General features: G+C 44.1%; 1 protein-coding gene across 2 annotated transcripts in view; it reads right to left on the bottom strand.

The window, feature by feature from the left end:
- The window catches only part of AMER3 (APC membrane recruitment protein 3), a 55,495-nt gene that overhangs the window by 13,418 nt on the left and 18,873 nt on the right, over window positions 1–23,204 (bottom strand). The gene's annotated exons all lie outside the window — the stretch shown is intronic.

The raw sequence follows: 23,204 nt of genomic DNA, 5'->3' as shown, positions 1-23,204 counted from the left end.
CAACTGTGAAAATGTAAATGAATAAAAATTAAAAATGTTTAAAATATACATTGATGTTACCCATCAAAATTATGCAAAAAATAAAATTTGAGTTTTGCCAGGCCTGACTTTTAACAACCTCTGGATTCAGGCCTATACTGAATGTATTACTTGTTAAGTGCCATACAGACTTAAGTCATCCTTATCCACATAATAGGTACAGCATATGCAACAGCAATGCAGGCTTCCATCCTACCTACCTCTGTGACTCAGCCCTGAACTACCCAGGTTCCATCTCCATGTCCATTCAGCTTGAGATTTCACAAAGGGGTGATAATTGTGATCCTGAATTTTGTGACATAGATACCTGTCTATGAGGAAAAAGACAGAGCCCCCAACTCATTTCATATAGGCCACTGGACTGTTATCAGAAGGTAATAGCTTAGTCTCTAATAAAATATGAATATGGGGTAACAAATTGGAACCTAGTAGGCTTAGCCCAGTTATGAGCCTAACTATAAACTTGTATCCACTTTTCCACAGTGTCACAATAACCTATAACAATAAATGTTGATGGGAGATAGGTGCAAAAGGGAAAAAGACTGAATTAGTCCAGACAAAAAGGCTTACAGATCTAGTTCAAGGACTTTGTTATGATCATGCCTGGTAAACAAGAGATGTGTGGGACCAGAAATCAATGGACCAAAATTGGTGTCAGAAATGACACCTAATTGGTGAATAAAATAATGAGGGGAGGAGCTATTTCACACACCACTTCCTTTGGGACCCTCAAAAAGAGACTTTTTGGAGGGAAAATTGGCAAACACTGCCTGACTGAAAGACAGGAGAACAGAAAAGAACAAGCTTCACCATCATGGCTGCCTTCTCTTGAGACCCTGGGATGCACTGTAACACTGCTGGGTCTTTGTCGTCCTCATCATGGGAGATGTTCTCCAGATTAGGCCAAAGAGAGGGACCCAGATGACATCACTACCTCCACTGGCTCTGTCTAAATCCCATCCACCACCTGGGATGTGAGACTGTCACTCCTTGCCACCATGCATCCTTTTTCTTCCCCACCTTTATTTCTTCACTTTCTTGTCCCTCTCGTTTTTCCTTGTATGTGACATGAGTCTGGCTTTGCCAGCCAAGTTTGCACATTTTTCATATTTTGCAATGCTGCTGTTAAGACTGTGACTAGAAAGAGGCAGCTAAAAGCAATGCCTTAAACAGCCCAATGCTGGTACAAGTTTTCCAGGTCTCGGAGTGGCTGATAAGATCATGTGCCATGCCTGTCTTTCTCCAGCAGTGAGGTTGCGCATGAAAGTCAACGCCAGAGCCGGAAGCTGCATTTTTTTTTAATCTTTGCTGTTCTCTTCCTTCCTCTTTTGTGTGCATAGGTCTTGTTTTGTCTTCTAGGAAAAAAAATCAGATACCAATAACCACAGCTGCAGCTCATTTCAACTAACTTATTCTCTTTTCCCCGAACAGACAGTTAGTCTCTTAGAGGGTATTAAAGATATTGTCATATTCTAAAAATTCTCTCTAGCTAAAGGGAATAAGGGATATTGTTAAAGTGAAAGCCATACTTAATAAACTCTAGGCAAGCTCCAAAGCTTGTCTCTCTCACCAACAGAAGTCAGTCTAATAGCAGATATTACCTCATCCACCTTGTAGCCATGTTGGACCCAGGATATTAGAGAGACAACAACACTGCATGATTACTTCATTCTTTAAATTTGAAATGCTTTTACTGTTTTTTTTCCTTTTTCTGTATCTTTAATAAAAGGTTAAGACATTTTGTTACTGGTGTGTTTGCCATGGTACTAAGCAGGCTGAGGTCCCTGAATACCAAACCCTGAGCCTTGTTTAAAACTCTTTAATGTTGGACCATTTCAGGGTCATGTTAACAGATTTGACTCTTTGGGCCCACATATTCTGTCTAAATTAATACAACCAGGGGCGGCTCTAGGAATCCCGCCGCCCCAAGCAGGGCGGCGCGCTGCGGGGCGCACTCTGGCGGTCGCCGGTCCCGCGGCTCCGGGGGACCTCTTGCAGACGTGCCTGCGGAGGTTCCGCTGGTCCCATGGCTCTGGTGGAGCATCCGCTGGCATGCCTGCGGGAGGTCCACTGAAGCCGCAGGACCAGCGGACCCTCCGCAGTCATGCCTGCGGGAGGTCCACTGGTCCCGCGGCTCTGGTGGACCTCCCGCAGGCATGACTGCGGAAGGTCCGCCGGAACCGGCTGCCGCCCTGCCGGCAAAATGCCGCCCCAAGCGCACGCTTGGCGCGCTGGGGTCTGGAGCCGGCCCTGAATACAACACTAATACATAAAAATATTGGCATAGCACATTCTTCCAGCAGGCTCCTTATGCCATTACTGACCTACTTAATCCCCTCAGTGTTGTATGTAATTAGGTCAATAAGATTGTGATTTTTTTTAATTATTCTTTGACTTCTGGACTAACATGATTACAACTTCAGACAATATCCCTGTTTTATAATCTGATATCCCAACCTACTGAATATGCATATTGAGGCAGACAGGTTGAGGTCAGAATTTTGGATACGGGTTTAAAATGTGGATTTAGTCACCCAAGGCTAAACATTTTGATCTAAATGACTTGAAGGTGATAGAGGAAGATTTTGATATAGCCAGACTCAGGAGTTCCTAGCTCTGAGTTAGAGCAGCTCAAAACTTTCTGGAATTTGATTTTTTTTGACAGTTTTTTACACACACACACACAAACCTAGCCACCCTCAAATGTTGACAATTTTTCTGATTTTTCTAGTATTTTTGACCATTAGACCACGCTTCTTTCTGCTAAAGAAACTCAGGGCACTATAAACAAGATGCTCTGACCACCCACAAAAAGTAACGAATGTTACCAGGCGAAACTACAATTTCTTGAGGATTCATTATAATGTTTTTCTGAAATATCACATTGAAATTCAAAAATAAAAGGGGGTGGTTTGTCCGGTAGGGGTTGTGGAAACTGCCTTTGAATCTGCTAAGTATTCTTTGGCATACAAGTTTTCAGTGATTTCTGTGTAATACACTTTTATGTCACATGCTTCCTTTGCTGTGTTTGCCCCTGTACATAGTGTAAATACTCTGAGCCCAAATTCTCTGATCCAGACAAGCTGTGCTCACCACAGGTCCAGGGTGAAGGAAAGGTAGTGTTATGCCGTCTTTAGATTCCTCCATTTCTGCAGCCAGTGAAAGCTATTCTTATACCCTGCTGGCTAAGATCATAGGAGGCCATTCTGGCAGCTGGGGGGTCACCAAAGCATAAGTATACCCCAGGTATGCCCCCTTCTTTTAGGAACGTCCCTTTTCTCTGGCTCTAAGCCACCTGGAGATTTCCAGTACAGATAGGCAATCTTGAAGGACTTGGGTCCACAGAGTTTCTAGCTGCTCTGTACCACAGCAAAGACAAGAATCTAGCTCATGATTTATAATCCTCTTGACTGCACCATTTAACAGAGCTCACTTAGCACCTCTTAAAGGCCCATTACAGTGCATCCATTTGAGCAGGTCTGTTTGCACCCAGTTAATCAGAACCCAGTGTTTTGCAGTCCCCTTGGTTTTTAAATTTGGCAGTCCAAAAAGCTGGCATTTCTTGGTGTAACCTTGGACATCCATTAAATGGTACACTCCTATCTAAACATGACTTTCTTTGTGTGTATTGACTATCCGTAGGGGGGCGGGAAGGGAAGTGCTGATCAATTAAAAACATGACCCATCTGTTATGATGGGTCAATAACTTAATTCATGCAGATGATTCAATTAAGGATTATTAAATTTTCATTAGAAATCTATATAGCATATGGATGTGATGTTTTGTTAAAAAGGAATGAATGGGCACCAGCTTTTTAGAACTTTTTTGTGCAGTCATTTGTGATGTGGAAAAGTGGGTGTGAAATGTCACCCATCGTGTAACTTAGTGGAGAATTCTGACTTCATAGTGTAAATGACTATAGTGTGTGAAGCAGTGGCTAATCAGGGACAAGATTTGTCAAATTGTCTGAGTCTTTCAAGCAAAACTGGGTCCATTGCAACCTAAATTGGGGTGATTTATGCTTTCACGGCAAACCAAGAGAGGTTGGGGCTGGGCAAGGGTTGTCTAATCCTGAAACATGAAAAACTCAAACTGTAGAAATCTGTGAAAAGAAACCAAATAGTGTTTACTTGAAAGCTTGCAAATTGAAACTGCTTTTTCAGCAAAGATGTAGGTACAGCAATACTGCCTTTCAAAAGAATCATATACTTCTCTGTGTTTCAGTTATGGTTGCTATCATGACTGACTAAAGTTCATGCATTTTACCACCTAGCAGAAAGGAAGCATGAACGTACACTGAAAGGAATTTTACAAATGTGCTAATAAGATATTAACACAATAAACTTCCAATTTGATTGTACAATTTATGGGAATTGAGCAAGTGAAAAGGAAAAGAAACAGAATGAAATTGTTACACTAAACTTTTTTCTTATACTCATGTGTGTTAATCCAAATATATGCAAAATGACTAAACTGAAATGGATTTTCAGTCATGTTTACCAAAAAGAGAGAGGGTCCTTCATACTGATCCAACTGTGTAAAATTATAGCTGTGTAAACTAGTTTTTATGTTAGATTTTATTGTATCAATTTGAGTGTTTACAATGGAATAGATTCTTTCCATGATACAGCCTCAAGAAAATCTTTCCTATAACTGTCAGAAATCTATCTGATGGCTTAATAATGCTGCCCTTTGCTCTCATGTGAGTGCCATCTATATGAATTAGGGTTGATAATAACCAAGTCCCTGGTGGATTTCATGATTTGTCTAGTTCTTCTTCCTCTGTTAGACCTCTGTTTGGGGTAGGATTTTTTCATCATGAGATTTTGTTCAAATAGGGCTGCTATTCATATTATCATTGTTTGTTTTCACTTAATTTTGGGGCCTCTATTTAATTAGCGCTAGACAGGAAATATAAATGATGAATGACATGACAATTCCTTTTGGAGGAGTTTATTGATTTATGATTATTGTCATGACTTTTACTAGATAACAATTGTTACTGATTTACTAGGCTGATTTAATAGAATTAGGGTTGAGCCTACATCACCTGAAGGGCGCATATGCTCTGTAAGGGATGCATGTGCTCTCTTCAGCTCCAAGGAATAGAGAGAGAGAAGAGTTAAAAGCACCAAAAGCAGCAGAAGGTGAGGAGTCACCCTTCATAGCAATCAAGCATCTCTGGCTTAGTATATGTGTGGAGTGATGTGGAAAGTGGTGGCTTCCTGCTCCACTCCCCACAACATATTCCACTCCTAGATGAACAGCTGTCCACACAAAGGTTAATGCTGCTTCTAGCAACACTGTCTATGCTCTGTGTCTGCAGCAACCTTGCACCGGGAAGCATCAAAAGGCACAGATGGAGGAGCTAGTGGGAGCAGGGGAGGCAAGGCAGAGTTGGGGAGGGATGGTCTCTCTATGTATTTGGAACTTCCTTTCTTCATGAATCCTCAAGCACTAGAGGGCATGTCCTCTTCCCCCAAATCCCTGAGGTGAGCCTTTGATAAAAACGTAAGAATGGCCATACTAGGTCAGACCAGTTGTCCATCTATCCCAGTACCTTGTCTTCTGACTGTGGCCAGTTCCAGGTGCTTCAGAGAGAATGACTTTATCAGGTGATCCTCCCCCTGTTGTCTAGTCCCTGCTTCTGGCAGTCAGAGGTTTAGGGACACCCACAGCATGGGGTTGCATCTCTGACCATCTTGGCTAATAGTCATTGATGGAGTTATCTCTATGAGCTTGTCGAATTCTTTTTTAAACCCACTGATACTTTTGACCTTCACAACATTCCCTGGCCATGAGTTCAAATAGGGCTGCTATTCATATTTTCATTGTTTGTTTTCACTTAATTTTTGGGGCCTCTATTTAAGTAGCGCTAGACAGGAAATATAAATGATGAATGACATGACAATTCCTTTTGGAGGAGTTTATTGATTTATGATTATTGTCATGACTTTTACTAGATAACAATGGTTACTGATTTACTAGGCTGATTTAATAAAATTAGGGTTGAGCCTACATCACCTGAAGGGCGCATATGCTCTGTAAGGGATGCATGTGCTCTCTTCAGCACAATCCAATATGTAACCAATGGAGTTGTAGTGGATTATACGGGTAGTAATTTTCACCTAAGGTATCTTCATGGATTGTTGTTGACTGGTTAGAATGTGGAAGCAGGAGTCAAAAGTTCTGGGTTCTGTTCCTGGTTCTGCTACTGACTTGCTGTCTCCTCATGAGCAAGGAATGTAGGCCTTAAATTTTCAAATGTCCATGAATGTTTGGCGCCTCCAGTTCTGGAGTGGCCAGCTCAAACACTAAGGGCCTGAGTTTCTAATGTCCTGGGGATGACACTGAATAACTACTTTCTGGCTGTGAAGATTTGTTAATGTTTCAAATGTGATTTGAAATCCTTGGATGAATGGAGATATAATTGTGAAGTATAGTTATTAGGCAAATAAATACAAGTTTCTCTATTCTTGCTCATATATTCGAATTTCCAACCAAAAAAAAATATTATTTTGACTCCTGTGTTAGAAAAATTAAATGGTTTGTCCTGTTGACTCCTGAGGTATAGTTTACTGTGTAAGCAAGTATTTGCCGTGTCAAGAATGTACAATGTGGGCAAGGATGTATGTCGGAAATATCTTTATTACATCTTTTCAATATCCACCTATTTGTGGATGGCCTGATTAAACTAGACACAGAGCAGGGTGCAAGCCAGCCAGTTTCTTAGCAGCACAGACATTATAAATCAGTATCCTCAGACTGTATGTGCGGCAGACAATTGACGACTATATGCCCATAAGTAAGGAATCCTGGCAAAGCACCCTAACGGACAGGCCTCGGGGACTGGGAATGGTTGCAAAAAGCCTGTTTTTGCTGAACTAGCCTTTAGCAGAACAGCCGTGGAGTGGATCTTCAAGGTATGGACATGCCAGGTAGGGTACTGCCCCCTTACTCTAAACAGCAGTACAATAGTATGGTAGTGCAAGTCAGCTTGTCCATTTTACACTTACACACACACACACACACTCTCTTCTGATTCATTCTCTGTCAGACTTTCAGACACCTTTTTTCAATTGAATTTTTCAAAAGTTTCATGAATCTTTAAAAAGAAACTAGTAAGACAAAGGTCAGTAATAATTTACTCAGCCAGTAATGCTTGTAACTGAACATTAAGGAGTAGCAATTCATTCCTAACAATGCTACTGTTGTCTGAAACCTCTCAGGCAAAGAACCAGAAAGTGCTTCCAAACGAATTGGAGGATACATGGAGCGCTTATTCTCTTTATACATGACACATCCCATTATAAATCACAACAACAAACGGTACATTTATTAATAATACCAGCTGCAAAGACCTGTCAGCTCAGTTGAATGTAACACTTATTTTAGGGCCAAATCCTGTGCTCTCTCCATTGTGTGGATATACAAGAACCAAGAAGAAATAGAACAGCTAGGGAGTGGGGGAGCAGGCCATGGAAAGGGCAAGAAAGGGACTTTGCACATCCTACACATGCTAGGTAGCAGCACTCTGTGGCAGCTTGCCACAACAGTGCTAAAAAGAAGTCCCAGTGGGTCAGCTGAAAGGTGTGGAAATGCCAGGGGGTCTGCAGGTACATGGATCCACTGACTAAAACCTGAACCTTGGGAGAGCACAGAGGCTGTTGCTCTGTAGACTGGGGAGGATTCTCTTTCCAGAGGCAATCCCCTGCTGATAGCCCATTTGTTCTGGGTATGTGCAGGAAAACAGGCTTTGGTAAAGTTACTTTGAAAAGGATTATACAGTTGGGTGTCCCTTTAAATTTACTCCAATCTGCATTTTTTTTTAATTGCACCTGTAAAAGTGAGCTGTTGAGGTATTTATAGCTGGCAGCAGGAAATGTGATCATTCTTTGTGTTGGAACTTGACTATTGGCTTCTTTACTGACTAGAGATAAAACTTTTTTGTCCTGCCTAAGCCAGAGGATGCATCGCTTACATGGAGATTGTGCAAAACTCTCTGTGTCATGCTCATGGACACCGTGCTTGCTTCAGAGTACAAGCAAAGAACAGCCCAGTGATGCTGAGGTTAGTCCCCTTCTCTCTCTCTGGGTCCTCAAGTATTATTAAGCCTTTTCTTCACTGCCAGTCACTAGTGTCTGACTCTCTAGCCCAGTCCTTCAAGAGACTGGCTGCATTCTTTTTAGAATAGTTCTTTAAACCTCAGTGCATAAAATAGAGGTGAAGGACTTGATTGGTAAATATAACAAGTTTTTGGCCTAGATAGTTAGAAGTCATTGTCTTCATTCATTGCTAGTTCAAAAATCATAATTATGGTCTACACCAGTGGTCCCCAACGCGGTGCCCGTGGGTGCCATGGTGCCTGCGGGGGCATCTTAATGCGCCCGCGTCCTGGACCCTGGGAGAGCACCAGCCAAAATTTCGGCATTTCGGCGGGGACGCCTCTCGATGACGACGCTTGTCGCCAACAAGTGACGTCATCGAGAGGCATCGCTCCCGAATGTAGTGCACCTTTTAGTTTACATGGTATTTCACCACAATCCTTCACTGTAGGACCAGAGAGAAGATTGTACAACTCGATACAGCACAGCTCAGTCTAACCTAGATTACCGAATACTATGCTGTATGCTTCAGTATCAGAAAGATAACAAATTACAAAGAATTCAGAGGGGGGCAATATGAATGAGGGAAGCTGGTGGGGTTGGTTTCATGAGGAAAGATATTCAATATCCTACAGACTTTTTTTTTAATCAGTCAAAATCTCTGTTGGCTTTAATCAGGGCCGCCCAGCAGGGGGGGGGCAAGTGGGGCAATTTACCTCAGGCCCCGGGCCCAGCAGGGGCCCTCACGAGAGTTTTTCGGGGCCCCTGGAGCGGGGTCCTTCACTCGCTCTGGGGGCTCCGGAAAACTCTCGCAGGGCCGGGACCCCGGAGCTTCTTCGCTCCTGGTCTTCGCTGGTGGGGGGAGGGTCCTTCCTCTCTGGGATAGAAGGACCCCCCGCTGCTGAATTACAGCCAAAGCGGGACCCGCCGCCGGAGTGCAGCCAGGTCTTCGGCGGTAATTCGGCGGCGGGTCCCGGAACTGAAGGACCCCCCCGCTGCTGAATTACCGCCGAAGTGCCCAGAAGACCCGCGGTGGGGGCTGCACTTTGGCGGCGGGTCCTGCTTTGGCGGTAATTCGGCAGAGGGGGGGTCCCCGCTGTGGGTCTTTGGGGCACTTTGGTGGCGGGTCCCAGAACTGAAGGACCCGCCGCCGACGACTTACCGCCGAAGTGGGGCCCCCCGCCGCCGAAGACCCCAGGCCCCCGGAATCCTCTGGGTGGCCCTGGCTTTAATTGGTGTTTGGCTGAAAATGCACTGCAAGATTTGGCCATATAGAAATATATTTTCCCTAATGCGTGACTAGAGGAAGAGATATGAGCACCAAAAAGGGAGAGACATTCTGAAGGTGGACTTCAGTAACAAGGGGTAATAGATTACTCTTGGGGGAATTCTGCACCACTGCGCATGCGCAGAATTTGTCCCTTGCAGATTTCTTTGTTTCCCCACAGAAAAATGACTTTCTGATGGAGAAGCAAAGGGAAGCCACAGAAGTGGTCATGTGACCCTCCCCAGCAGTATGTTTCAGGTGCCAAGGGCAGCCGGCAGAGAGGTAAATCACTGTGGGGCAGGGGCAGGACTGGGGAGGACACAGCTGGTGGCTCCTATCCTGTGCCGGGCTCAGCTGCTAGTCCCAGCTGGGCTGGGGAGAACAGAACTTCCTCTTCCCCTGCACAGCATCCGGGGCCAGGTCAGACGCACCCCCAGATTTCTCCCCTGGCTTTAGGAAGCTCTGCAAACTCCCCCACCTTCCTGCACCCATAACTCCTCGGCTGCAGGGGGAGAGATTACCCGACAGGGAGTTGCTCCAACCTCCATGCATCCAGACCCTCCCACCGAGCCTCCCCCCCCCCCGCACCCAGAACCCCCACAATGAGCCCCACTCCCCCTGCACCTGGACCACCCCGATGAGCTACCCACACCTGGATCCCCATCCTACTGAACCCCAACCAGCTCCACGTGGATCCAAACCCCACTGATCCCCACTCTCCCAGCATCTGGACTCCCTCTCCCCAGTGAGCCTGCCCAGAACCCCCCAACAAGCTCCTGTGCATCCAGATCTCCCCCGCACCCAGATCCCCCCACTGATCCACCTGCACCCAGATTGCCTCACACAGAACCCTCTCAACCCACACCTGGATTACCTCCACACTTGGATCCTATCTTGCTGAGCCTTCCTACCCATACTTGGTGCACCTGGCAAAGAGGGGCAGGGCTCTGGGGTGTTTCTGGGGCAGGCCCACTCCTTGCGCTGTGTCTGGGTTGGATGCAGCCTCACCGCTGAGTCCATGTCCTGAGAGGGGGGAGCTGCACAGTGATGTCCCATCTCTGTGCAGCCAGTGGTCTGTGCTCCCCAATGCCATGCTGGAGCCTCCACATTTGACACATTTGCAGAATTTTCAAATATTGTGCACGGAAATTTTAATTTTTTGGAGCAGAATGCCCTCAGGAGTAATAGAAGAAAGGAGATGGGTAGGCTGAATAGCAGAAGAAATGTCCATACCATGAGGTTTGTTTTTTATGACATAATGTTTGTTGGAGGACCAATAGGTAGGTAGAAGCATTCTTTACATAGGCTGTCTCTTACTGTCAGATATCTATGCCACTCCACTTCAGAAATTGTTCAAGAGCAGTGCATTTGTATGAAAATAAGACTCCAGAAATATTGCCAAGGCCACTGAGATTATCTGCAGAACTCTACTGAGATATGCTAATCACCAGACTAAGGACATAAGTATTTGTAATGTACAGGGCCAGCTCCAGACCCCAGCGCACCAAGCGCGTGCTTGGGGCAGCATTTTGCCGGCAGGGCGGCAGGCGGCTCCGGCGGACCTTCCGCAGTCATGCCTGCGGGAAGTCCACCGGAGCCGCTGGACCAGCGGACCTCCCGCAGGCATGACTGCGGAGGGTTTGCTGGTCCCGCGGCTCTGGTGGACCTCCCGCAGGCATGACTGCGGAAGGTCCGCCGGAGCTGCCAGTGGCCGTCCCAGCGCACCCTCCACAGGCACGTCTGCAAGAGGTCCCCCGGAGCTGCGGGACCGGCAGCGCGCCCCCTGCGGGATGCCGCCCTGCTTGGGGCGGCCAAATTCCTAGAGCCGCCCCTGGTAATGTAGGGTGTGTGAGAGAAGTAGGATTTGGTCCTTCTACTGTCCCCTTTTTCCACCATTCAAAAGGTCTGTTATTGAGCTATATCTTCCTGATGAAAGGGTGAATGTGGCTCATTCTGGAGCTTGTTGTTAATAGCTTTGGGTTAGCCCAGGGATGCTTTAAAGCGATGCAGTGTTTCTCTTGCAGAAGCAGAGTATCTAATCCCATGAAGTACCTCCATCTTTTCGTGGTCTGGGGAGCTACAGCCTGATTTTTTTTTGTCTCAATCTCTGATCTTCAGGGAGTAGCAGTTTTTATTCCCCTTAGGCAACAGCGTTGGCCCTTCTTTGTGTATATTTTACTAGTGCCACCTATTTCTGCCATAGACTTTCTGTCAACAAGGTAGTTGACAAATTTCTTCTGAGGGCCACAAACCTACCTATGATATAGGCAGAAAGAATAAATGTCCTACTATCTGACCACCATTCTATCAAACCCCAGAATGTAGGTCAGGGCAGAATAAACCTCTATCTTTATATCCCAATATAAAACTTTCACATTTGAACCAGCAAATCCTTGCAAGCTTTCATTTTTACCTGGCATAGCCCTGGATCTGCACTAAATATTATTTTTAAATAAAGATTTAGAATCATCTGCTTCTAACTGGTGTTTCACTTGTGACACTCTGCCCTAGAATCTAGCTGGCATCCATTTTAACAAACACTGGTGGGGGCCGGGGGGGGAGAAATCAACTTCATATTATAATTCCTTTCCCCAACAGAAAATTGGGCCATCAGTGTTTTCACATGAACTGAAAGTCAAGCAGCTTTTGAATTCTGAAAGAAGCTAGAAATATTGTTAAATTAGTCAATATAGGACTGATTTAATGTCCTGCGATTTTACTGATGATATTCCAAGAGCACTTCTGACGATCTCTTTATTGATCAAGACTTGGCAAAATCAAGCAGAAATCTTAAATGACATCCCTGCTGTTTCTTGGCAAATACAGTTAAGGTGGGTTATTGTATATTTTTATCACCTCAGCTATTAAGCAAATTACTTCTCAATACAAAAATCTCTGCTGCCGCATAACTTAAACAACCTTGCCCAGTTCAGATAAAAATTATTTTAAGAGTTTAAGAATATTAGCCAGGAAGCTGTAAGACTTGTTTTTCTTGAGACCTATTTTTGTGGGCTGTTAGACTACCATCCTTATTATAAAGGGTTTCAGGGAGTTGGTTGCTATAGCAACAGTCTACTTAATGCTTTTCAGAGCAAAAACCAACTTCATTGTACATTCAAAGCAAGAAAGAATGGGAAAGGAAAGGAAATCCAACCTCTGTCTGTCTGAGTGCTGTGAACTGCAGCATCCTGTATTTAATAGTAGTGGACTAAACAGCAGCTATTTTCCTGAATTGTTTTCTATTTTCTGCCACAACCAGGCTTTTTTTTTTTTGTCATTTACAGAAAACAAAATATAAGATGATGTGCTAGCATTTCTCAGTTCCAAGGTGCAGCATCAGCAAGCAGAGTTAATAACAACCCAGGGAATATTTCTTTAAAAGTGGAGTTGAGAAAGCAAAATACAAAACATCTTTCAAAGTTGCAGTTGTGACAATTTCTAGTGCAGTTTCTTCCTGTATTGTTTACAGTGAATGTCTGAAATTATAAACAGGACTCTATCCTGCTTCCAGTGAAGTCAATAATGGTTTGTTTTGGCATTGAGTTCGATGAGAGCAGGATCAGGCTGCAGTATTAAATAAGCCTATGCCTCACACTTTTTATGTTAATGATTAGAGCTGGGAAATATTGCAAGAAAAGTACTGGAAATATGCAAAAATAAATTGCTTTATATCCGTGAGCATTCCTGTGAGCAAATATTCACTTGCAGAAATCTTTGTGGAAAAAGAACATGTCTGAAATGCATGAATTTGAATGATAGCTTAATGCAAATGTCAGGCATCTTGGAAAATTATTGATGGGTTTCCTTTCGATGAGAGAGCACAATCAATACCATTCCATACCACAAACGGGCTGAAGTGCTATGGAAAAGCACAATTTACTGCAAACTAGAGCTGTGAAAAATTTCCAGATTTTGAAATGTCAAGAAAAATTTCATTATGTTTAGTGTTCATGAAAAAATTTACTGTTTTAACCAACTATATAGCAAACATAACAAGGTAACCAGTCAATGCCCAACATATTGTTTGATTCAACTAACTGTGCTAAGTAGAGTAGCACAGAGCAGATGCTTCTCCTGTGTAAATAGCAATATAGTGCCACACACCAATATTTCTAGACTTTGCAAGTAACAAACTGTTCATGTTAATTCATTAGTTAACAGTTCAAGAATAATTTTCTGTGTAAGTGCCTCACATTATAGCTACTCTTTTTAAAGAAATGCATCTTAAAGAACTTAGGTTCTTTTATCATCTGATCTCCTGAATAGTGTAGTCCAGAGGCCACCTTGGTTTGTTTCTGATAAGGAAAAAAATGTGCCCGTGACACATTAAATACACAGCAATGGAGGAAAAAATAACCCTTAGTCTTGCTGAATCTTGGGGTCTGATTCTCCACTGCCTTGCACCTTGTGTAGTCATCTACCCCTGTGCAAATATGAACTGGGAACACAGTGCAAAGTTTGGTTTTGTTGTTGCCTTGTGGGGTTTAATTGTCTGAACTTGGATGGCTTTTGAGGCTACAGCGCTGTAGTTACTGTGCAGGGCTAGCTGTATTCTCCTGGTGTGCAGACCTAGGGGGACCAGACAGCAAATATGAAAAATCGAGACAGGGGGGCGTAATAGGCGCCTATATAAAAAAAGACCCAAAAATTGGGACTGTCCCCAGAAAATCGGGACATCTGGTCACCCTACGCAGACCACTGCATTTTCATTTCATGCATAATCATTTCCAGTTTGCTGCAGGGTGGAATTCCACAAAGTCAGCACACATCTCTAGTGTAATAATAATTTAAGAAAAGAACCATGCATCTATTACAGCTGGCCTGTTGTAGCAATTGTACAGTTTAGTTTTATGCATTACCCACCCTGTGCAAAACAATCTCTCCCTGCTGCCTGTGCAACTTCAGGCTCAGAAATGAGTAGGAATGGGGACGGAGAGGCTTTCTGAGCCTGGTGGTGGTGGGTGTCAGGTAGGAGAGGGGAAGCCTTCTGAGCCTAGGGATGATTTGTCAGAGTCCTGGAGGGTTTTCTGGGAGATGGTCCAGGGATGAGGGGGTGTTTTCCAAGCTGTGTTTTCTCAGCCTTGAGGGGATAGGTGTGGAGGAGGCGGGGCTTCTGAGCAGGTTGGGGTTGGGTAGGAGGGAGCTGAGGGAACTGACAGATTGTGAGATGGGAGAGCTGAGCACAACTGGTTAATAGGAGGGGGAGAACTGGTGGGCATGGAGGAGATGGAAGGGTTAGGGCCAGATGGCGGGGGAAAGGTTGAGGCTAAGAGATCAGTGAAGAGGCGACAGAGGGATAAATACTGTTTTTTCTCATACCTTGTCCTTGACTGTAAAGTGTCCCAGTGTTTTGTTTTTGTTTATTTTCTTTGTTTTTATTCTGAATGGGGAAATAGGAAGAACAAACTGAAGTGTCTTCCTTCCCACATCTCCCATATGCCCCCAAAATGCTTCCCTGTGACACCCCATCAGAATGTCCCAGTTTTTCCTTTGAAAATAAAATCAGCCCTCAAGGAAGGAGAAGCGGTTATGGGAAAAGGGCCCATTGTTACCTGCAGACCCATTATTTAATTTAGGCAACAGTCATCACTGTCTCCCGTCACTTTCAGTAAGTGCCATGACGTTTTTAACCCTCATCCAAAGAGCTCACAGAGGGACAGAGAAGCTGTGCTTTAATGCCTCACTCAGTAGAGAGACTCTCCAGTCATGCACTATCCACTCCCCGTACTGTCAACATCAGAGTCCAAGCGCTGGTATAAGATAAAGGATTTAGAACCTGCCTTCACAGCCATAGATGTTACTAAATGAGACACACATGCCTTGATTTGGAACAGAACAGAGAGAGACTTGCCAAGCCATAGCGATATATACACAGTGAAACCTTTCTTAAGTGGCCGCTAAAGGAACTGACTAGAATTGTTTCTTAATAAAGGTGATGGAGAATTGTGCTCAATTTTGGGTGCTCCCTTGAGACAGGAATTTGCCTACTAAGTACAGTTAATTGTGCATGCTTCCTGTGCTACAGCTGGCCACCACTGACTCATGATTATATCAATGCCTCATCACTCTAGTTATGATACATACCATTTCAGATACATCCTGACTTACGTGTTACTGAAACTTTTCTAGAAGAAAATAGCTACATGTTCAGGAAGAAAGTTGCCCACTGAATTACACGGCAACCTGCCAGCAAAACTTTCCCATTGCAGACAGAGGTAGTATGTTCTCAACTCCCACATGATCTCCTCTTTTCTAGCTCTCAGCCAGAGGTGACATGCTTTTAAAGGCAATAACCAAACGATGAAAATGAGGAATGTCATGTGACAAAACTTGTGCTCCCCAAATTTCAGCAGGGGAACCTCAAATGCAGCTAAAGAAGACCAGCAGAGACTAGAATAGTGATTCAGAGTAGATCTATACTGAGATCTGAGGCATGATTGCAGCTTGGGTAGATGCACCTGCGCTCGCATGGCTAAAATTAGCAGTGTTGATGCAGCAGCACAGGGTTCAGTAACACAAGTACGTACCAGGGTCCATGTTGCGCTTCTACAGCTAGTGCCGAAGCCCATACTGCTGCTGCTATTTTTAGCCATGCTGGTGCAGGTAAAGCTAATGCCAGTATGCCTAGCCAAGCTTCAATTGCAGTGCAGTCAGACCCTCAGGGGTGGGGAGGAAAAGTTGTTAGAGAAGGTTTCTCAGTGAGCAGTACTAAAGCTTTGAAGGAGGCCTAGGGGGTTTGGTTTTATTTAAGATGTTATCTTTATTGGGGTTTGGTGGTTTCTTTGTTTTTTTTGTTCCTCCTCCTCCTCCTCCAAGAAAAATGCGAACAGTATTATCCAGTGTCCCCTAGGACTGTTGCGCAAGCGATCTCTCTGAAACACCACCGCCAGTCTGATTAACTTGTGACGGTATTCTGTATTGTATTACGTTAGTATTCTGCTAATCACTTCAAGATGGTATCCACTCTGAACAGCGTACATCTGTGGTAGTGCCTCTGCTATGCCAGATACACAACAAGATAGGGCACACATCACAGATAATTGCATGAGGTTGTAGAGACCATTTTGTGTTAAGTGCATGAATGGCCTATGTACCACTGTAAGCCAGGGACTGCATGTAACTCACAAGGGGAAAGGGGGAAGGTTCCTGGGGGAGCTGTGGCAACTAAGAACAGTAGGGGATGATTAAGGTGAAGCACTTAAATAATAAATGCCTCCATGGAGGTACCTCCCCCTGGGGAGACTTGCATATACTGGTTCTGATTGTCTGTTGGTTGCTGGAAAAAACAAAGAAAGGGCTTTTGATATAAAAAGTCTGTTTTAAACTGACTCAGGGCCTTCTCTGATTCAACAAATGGGTAACCGTTGGAAAGATTTTGGCCTAGTGGGACCCCATAAGACTGATGGGTGACTCCTGGTAAGCTTTTAGTATGTGTATAGGACCTGTAATTGGTTATTAACATGTTTTCTCTGTTTTTTCCTTAAGAATAAAGGAGTTTGCTTAGAAAGAACTGTATGGTACTTGCAACTGCTCACTGCCCTCAGAGAGAAAGCGAAGCACAGGCACTGGCCTTTAGGCAGAAGGGCTTGCTGGGGATAGCACAATGTAAGGCAGGGAGCTGTGCAGCCTTTTTTAAAAAAAAAAAACAAAAAACCCAGTCAGGAGAGCAAAAGATGCAGGTCTCTGCCCAAAAGTGGTGGTGGCTGGGAGCCAGAAACCTTAAGTGAGTGTCTTCAAGGGAGGACTGCGGGGAAATACAGGTGCAGTTATGCTGAAACATAGCCACTGCCCCGAGGAGCTCACAGTCTAAGGATGACCGGACAGACAAGCAGACAGAGGTCGGGAAAGGGGAGGACCGCCAGATGGGAAGTTGGTACAAATCAACAAAAATTTATATAGCGAGCACAATGGAAGTGGGCTTTTAAGAGGAACTTAAAAATAGAGGCAGGATAGGAGTTCTACAGATGAGTACAGAGAGACTGAAAACTCTCCTTCTCCTCACCTGCCTCCCAAGAAAAAACCAACAAAATTCCTTTGTTTGCTACTAGCTGGTTGGTAAATACAAAATCAAACCGCTACAGAATATGCCTCAGTCAGTCCTTCTCCTCTGCTCTACTCTATGAGCCAGCTGCTTTGTTCAATCCTCTTATATACTGGTATTGGTTAAAATGTCTGCTCAATAGATTAGATACTGACTTTGTTTTTTTTCCTCCGTGCCTTCCTGTGTTTCATGGGAAAAAGAGCAGGGAGGGAAGTGTTCTTCACACTACAGCAACCATTTTTAATACGGATGAAACAATATTTGGTCCAATCCAAGGCAGATATTATGAGGTAATTCATTTGGTAGCCAAAACCAGACCTGAAGTTTTGCAGGAGGGTCTGTCAGGAGGGTCTACTAAGCCACTGAACAGGAAGTTGATGTGTTTGTATTTTGGGCTTTGGCTCATCTGCACTTCTCACTTGTAACACACGGTGGTTTGCTGTGCTTGCGCTGTGCCTTAAGCACACCTCCTGAATACAGAACTTGATTTCCCTCCAGTGAAAATCCTGATTACAGGGCTGCAAAACACTAGAAGCTAAATTCTGCTGTCTGTGCAAATCTGGAGTAATTCCAGTGGCTTCAGATTTATACTGATGCAGCTGAGATCAGAATTTAGCCCTCTACTGCTGCCAGGGGGAAAAAACAACCGCTATCAGACTGTATCCATGGAAACCCTGCTACTGCAATAACGGGCAGAATGGCAAATCAATCTCCTCTGCTTCAAAATGAAACAAATTTAACACTGTTTATAGAGCATCTGTCCTCTGAGAGAGCATCTTTGTTTATAACTGTACATCTAAAAATCTTTCCTGGTAAACATGCTGGTGAAATCCTTCTCTCCTCTTTCTGACAAAGCTCTGATTTTACACACAGTAAAGATCAGTGAAAAAGTCAGATGCAGACAGTACCATGATACAGAGCCAAGTCCGGAAGCCATAATGTTTAATGAAGAAGAAAATTGTTTAATTTAGCATCTAGCCCTAGTGTCTGGGCACATGGTGACTAACATTCAAATGTACTAGTAAAGGCAGTGGCCCATCACCTTACTCTCCATCTTCTCTTGTTACATGGTACCATATGTCTCTAGCAGTAAATTTGTACCTGATGATGATACATTTTGTCTGAGTAGGGTGTGTTTTATTCTGTCAGATGAGATTTTAGAATCTGCTTCTTACATGCAGACAGGCTTGGGCAGCTCAATTTATAAATCCATAAGTCTCAGAAAAGGGTGCATTTCTGTTGAAATGCACATTCTTCTTGCCAATACTGGAGCACAGATCCATTATTTTAGATCACCTGTTTCCCTGTTCCATGCTACCATCAATGAGGGCTCTCCAGTAAAAGAACTATCATTTTAAGGAGGGGGCTATTGCTGGCATGGCATTCTCTGTGAGTGGGGCTCATCTCTCATCTCATTCGCCCCCTCTCTCCTGGTAATGGATATGGCTAACATATCCATACTGATTTTGTTAGATCTCTCAGCCAAGTTGGATACTGCTGTCCTCCACAAGATTCAGTTTACTCAGTTGTGGAATCATATGGAAATGGAGGGGAAGGCCCTTCAGTGAGTGAGTTACTACTTGCTTCTGAGAGTTCCCAAAAGACATTAGGGCTTGACCCAAACTCTAGTGAAGACAGTGGAATGCACTGACTTCCATGGGCTTTGAAGGGGTAACGATGCTCTTTCCTCGCTCAAGGGCTCTCAAGTGCATTTCTACAGGGTTCCATCTTTTTCTTTCCACCTGTTAAATATGTAGCTACAGCCACTAGGGACGATAATGATATATTTTAGCCCACAGCATAGCCAATATCTAGGTGAGACTCAAATCTACATCCCCTTTCTGTCAAATCCAAATATTGCATCTCTGATTTTCCTGTGCCTTTTGGGGAGGGAGGGAGGTGTGCGCGCACAGGAGAGCCAACTGCCTAGTTTAGGGTAGACAGGATGGAAGAGAAGATGATAGGTAAGAGAAAGCACTTGAGTTGGCCATGAATATGCCTTTTATTGGAGATCTATATCTGACCTTTACAATATCTCTCTGCTGTATCTGGGTCATATTATACCCATTGCCGCTTCTCGGTTGCTAGATGACAGCTATGGCCTGCACTGTACTGTCTTCTTTTATCTACATTTGGCCAAGATGCACGGCCATTCCTTTTTTGATATGGACCTTGTCTCAATCATCTCTTCCTTTCTAATCCTAAAGCTAGATTATTGCAACGCACTCTCTTTAGTGCTATCCCTGAAATGCACCCAAACATGTCAGATGATGCAAGGGCTCACATCTGAATGAGATGAGCTATTATGAGCACTTATAAGTGCTTGGTATTCTGCCTTATCTACCTCTTCACTTAAGAGGGCGGTTCAAAATATCTGTTAAGATCTATGAATCCCAAAATGAATGTGGGCCCAGTAATCTGAGAGCTTCTCTCTCTACCTCTGTCCAGTCATGGTGGTATAATCTGTTCTTGCTGTCAGTTCCTGGGGTGTGGTCTCCAGGGAGAACTCCCCTCCAGGAGAAAGCCATCCCAGCAGCTCCTCCTGTTCAAACTGAGGGATTCCTGCTTTAGAACCTCCAATGCCAGGGTATTCTCAGAGGAAGGCCCAATTGTCTAGAACCTGCCTGCTCTCGTGACCCGTTGGAACACAAATTTAGAGTGCCGGGTAAGGTTATGTCTATTCACTGCCCCTCAAACTGTTTTAATACTTTTGTCAATCTCTTGCCAAGTATTTCTTACGAGTAACTTCCACTGGTGCCACACCCATGTTCTACATCTCAAAACAAGGATGTTAAACCACTCCTTTCCTGCTTTAGGTACAGACCTATTGTGCTGGGAATTACTGGTTGTGACCCACTGATGTGTAACTTACAAATGGGATTTGCAAATTCACCCCATGAATTGAAGGGGAGAGGGAGAATGAAGAGGATCTGGAGCTGTTTCTCCCAGTTGCCATGCTACTTGCCAAAGTCATCGGGCTTCAGTGGGTGGGAGGTGAGAGTGAAAAGGAGAGAAGCTGGTACAGGAAGGTCAAGAGGGGTGGTAAGTGTGGTTGGAGAACTCGGGAAGAGCGCTAGCTGTGTATTTGGTCTCACGTGGCTGAGGAGAAAGCATGTGCCAGTTTGGCGAGAGGGAGGAGGAATGGCGTCATTTCTCATTGGGGAAACTGGAACATGTGGAGGTCAAGGTACTTGAGATCTTCAGCTACAAGCACATCACCACCAGGTTTGAACATCTTCATCCCTGTTGCATGCATGGAGGCTTCACTGCCCTTCCACCCCTCCTGCAGGACAGGGTGTAAGATTCTCGGTAGGAAGCCTGCACTGATGCTGCCAGTGCAGCGTTTGTTCTGTGGCTAAACTAAGGACTTCAGTCTCTATGACTGTCACTACAGAGCCTTTCCCAAGCATGACATTTTAAAATAGTGAGATCATCGCAGCCTTAGAGCTTTTGTCATGTGTAAACTCTCTAGGTTTAAGCAATCCTGCCCAGAGCAGGTGTACTTTCTTATCGTTGTATTTCTCTCTAGCATTAGAGCAGGTGCCCCGTGTATTTTCTGCCCTTCTCCCACTCCCACCTTCATCAATATGGTAGAGGATCTTCAGTCATCTTCCAAAATATTAAATCCAAAATGAACCCACAAGCCATCTGTTAATGTGGGCTCAAAAACGACCAGGGAAGATGAGTCCAGATGGGAAAACTCCACGTTACACTGTTAATAGCTACCACCACCGCTATTTCTAACATCCATGCTAAATACCATTTTAATAATTTTGTGTAAATTCATTTTCAGTAAGAGTGTAATAACAATGAAGGAGACTGTAGCAAAATGATTACCCGAAATGATGCTTCTGAGCACACAACCCACAAATATACAAATTCCATCTACATTTTAAATTGGTAAAATGTGTGTACTATTCATTTTTACTTTGTTAGACAAATCTTCTGTCACAAACTAGCATATCCCTTTTGCAAAGAGCAAATATTAACACCGCTTTGGGGCATGTGCTGTGGCATATGAACTCTATTATATCCCTAACACTGCAGGTATCTACACTGACAAGTGGTGGCATATAGCAGCTGCCATTTGATATGATGCAGTAGAAAATGCCCTGAGACCAATAATGTCTACTTGCAGTATATCTCATACCGTGTTATGATACAGTATATTACCACTTCTGACAGTTACATCAGCTACAATTCTGCCCTCCCTTTCTAGCAGACAGTGAATAGAAATAGAATTTCTTCAAGCCGTCCAAGCTCGAGAACTAATGGATCTGCATAGCAGAGCCTTATGAATGAATTTCAACTATAAAGTAGAGACAACAAGCAAACATATATATTAGTCCACTGATCTAATGCTAGGCAGATCTGGCCAGCATTGGGGACTTACCTGTAGTAACTGTGACTGCTAATCTTTCCTTTTTTATTCTATTATAAATCTCACAGCAGCAGCTAGTTCCAAGAGCTACAATCTGTTCTTTCATGGCAAGGTGCAAGCTGAAATTATGTGAACTATAGTGGAAAAAGAAGCCATCTTGGATTGTCATTACAAGTACAATAGCAGAGAGCAGAACACTTTGCAGCTGATGAGGTGAGCTAGTCGATACAGGATTTTTTTTTCTTTTTGGATATTGGAGTGACGCTGGTAGGTCCATAGTTAGGATGCTTTACATAACTGATTTTAGCCCACTTCAGAATCCACAGTCACCCTGGCCTCAAAATCAGCAGTTTTAGCCCTGAACCTGAGTTAAAAATTTTCTACAAAATGTAAAAATAATTGGAGAAAGGGGTTAAAAAGCACCTTCCTGTACTAGATTCAGATCTAGTTCCCATCACCAAAATGTTGTAGAATAAAGTATACTTTCAGAAGGTATTAACTAGCAATCATAGTCGCAGAGTGCATCAAATGACTGCTGGAGACCTAGGTTTTCACAGTATGGAGTAGGGGGAAAGTTTGTGGGGGTTTTTTTTGGCCCTTTTCTTTGCTGAGAGCTTTCAAAAGGTACTACCCTATGGCTACTGTTGGGATGCTTGTCAAAACAGTAGCAAGGTGCGGCTGAGCTTTCAAAGGCTTTGGAGGGGTAGGAACTCAACGAGCCTAGGGCTTGTACATGGAGGAGCACTCTCCCTTCCTTGCCTTCTCTACTTGACAAACCACTGTGGATTAAGGAGAGGGGACTCATGCTGCTGTGAGCTACAGAATGCTTGCCTGCTGCAGAAGTCAAAGAAGTGCTAGGGTTTCTTCAGTTCCTTCACCTGAAGCACTGAGCTTCTCCTTTGCTCCTCCCACTGGCCCTCTTGTCTCTCTGCAGCTCACTTCCACACACTACACAGGCTCTGAAGGCTCCCAGGAGACTCCCTGCCCCATGCATAAACCCTGTAAAAGGGTGTTGCAAGGCACAGATTGTGCAGTCCTAACAAGCATCATAAAGCTCTTCAGAAGGTCAGTGCCAGGCAGAGCCTGTTCTGATACACATCTCCTCAGGTCCCTAGGAGACAGGTTCTCTCCTAAGGCTCTTAAGAGGTGCACATTTAGTGGGGTCCTCCTTTTACTGACCTGAAGAAGGAAATCCCTCTCCAAAACTTCCTTCCCTCCCCAGTCCCATTTTATAGCTATTTAAAAAACTAAGGAATACATTCTCAAATTGTCATTACTGAGGAGTTCAGGTTGCAGGAGACAGTAAGCTCTTCAAGACAGGAACTGTCTCTCCTGTTGGTACAGCACCTACCACAATGGGGCCCTTTCTC

The sequence above is a fragment of the Mauremys reevesii genome, linkage group 9 (genome assembly GCF_016161935.1).
Source record: "Mauremys reevesii isolate NIE-2019 linkage group 9, ASM1616193v1, whole genome shotgun sequence".
Lineage (NCBI taxonomy): Eukaryota > Metazoa > Chordata > Testudines > Geoemydidae > Mauremys > Mauremys reevesii.
This window is presented reverse-complemented; position numbering and strand designations above follow the sequence as displayed.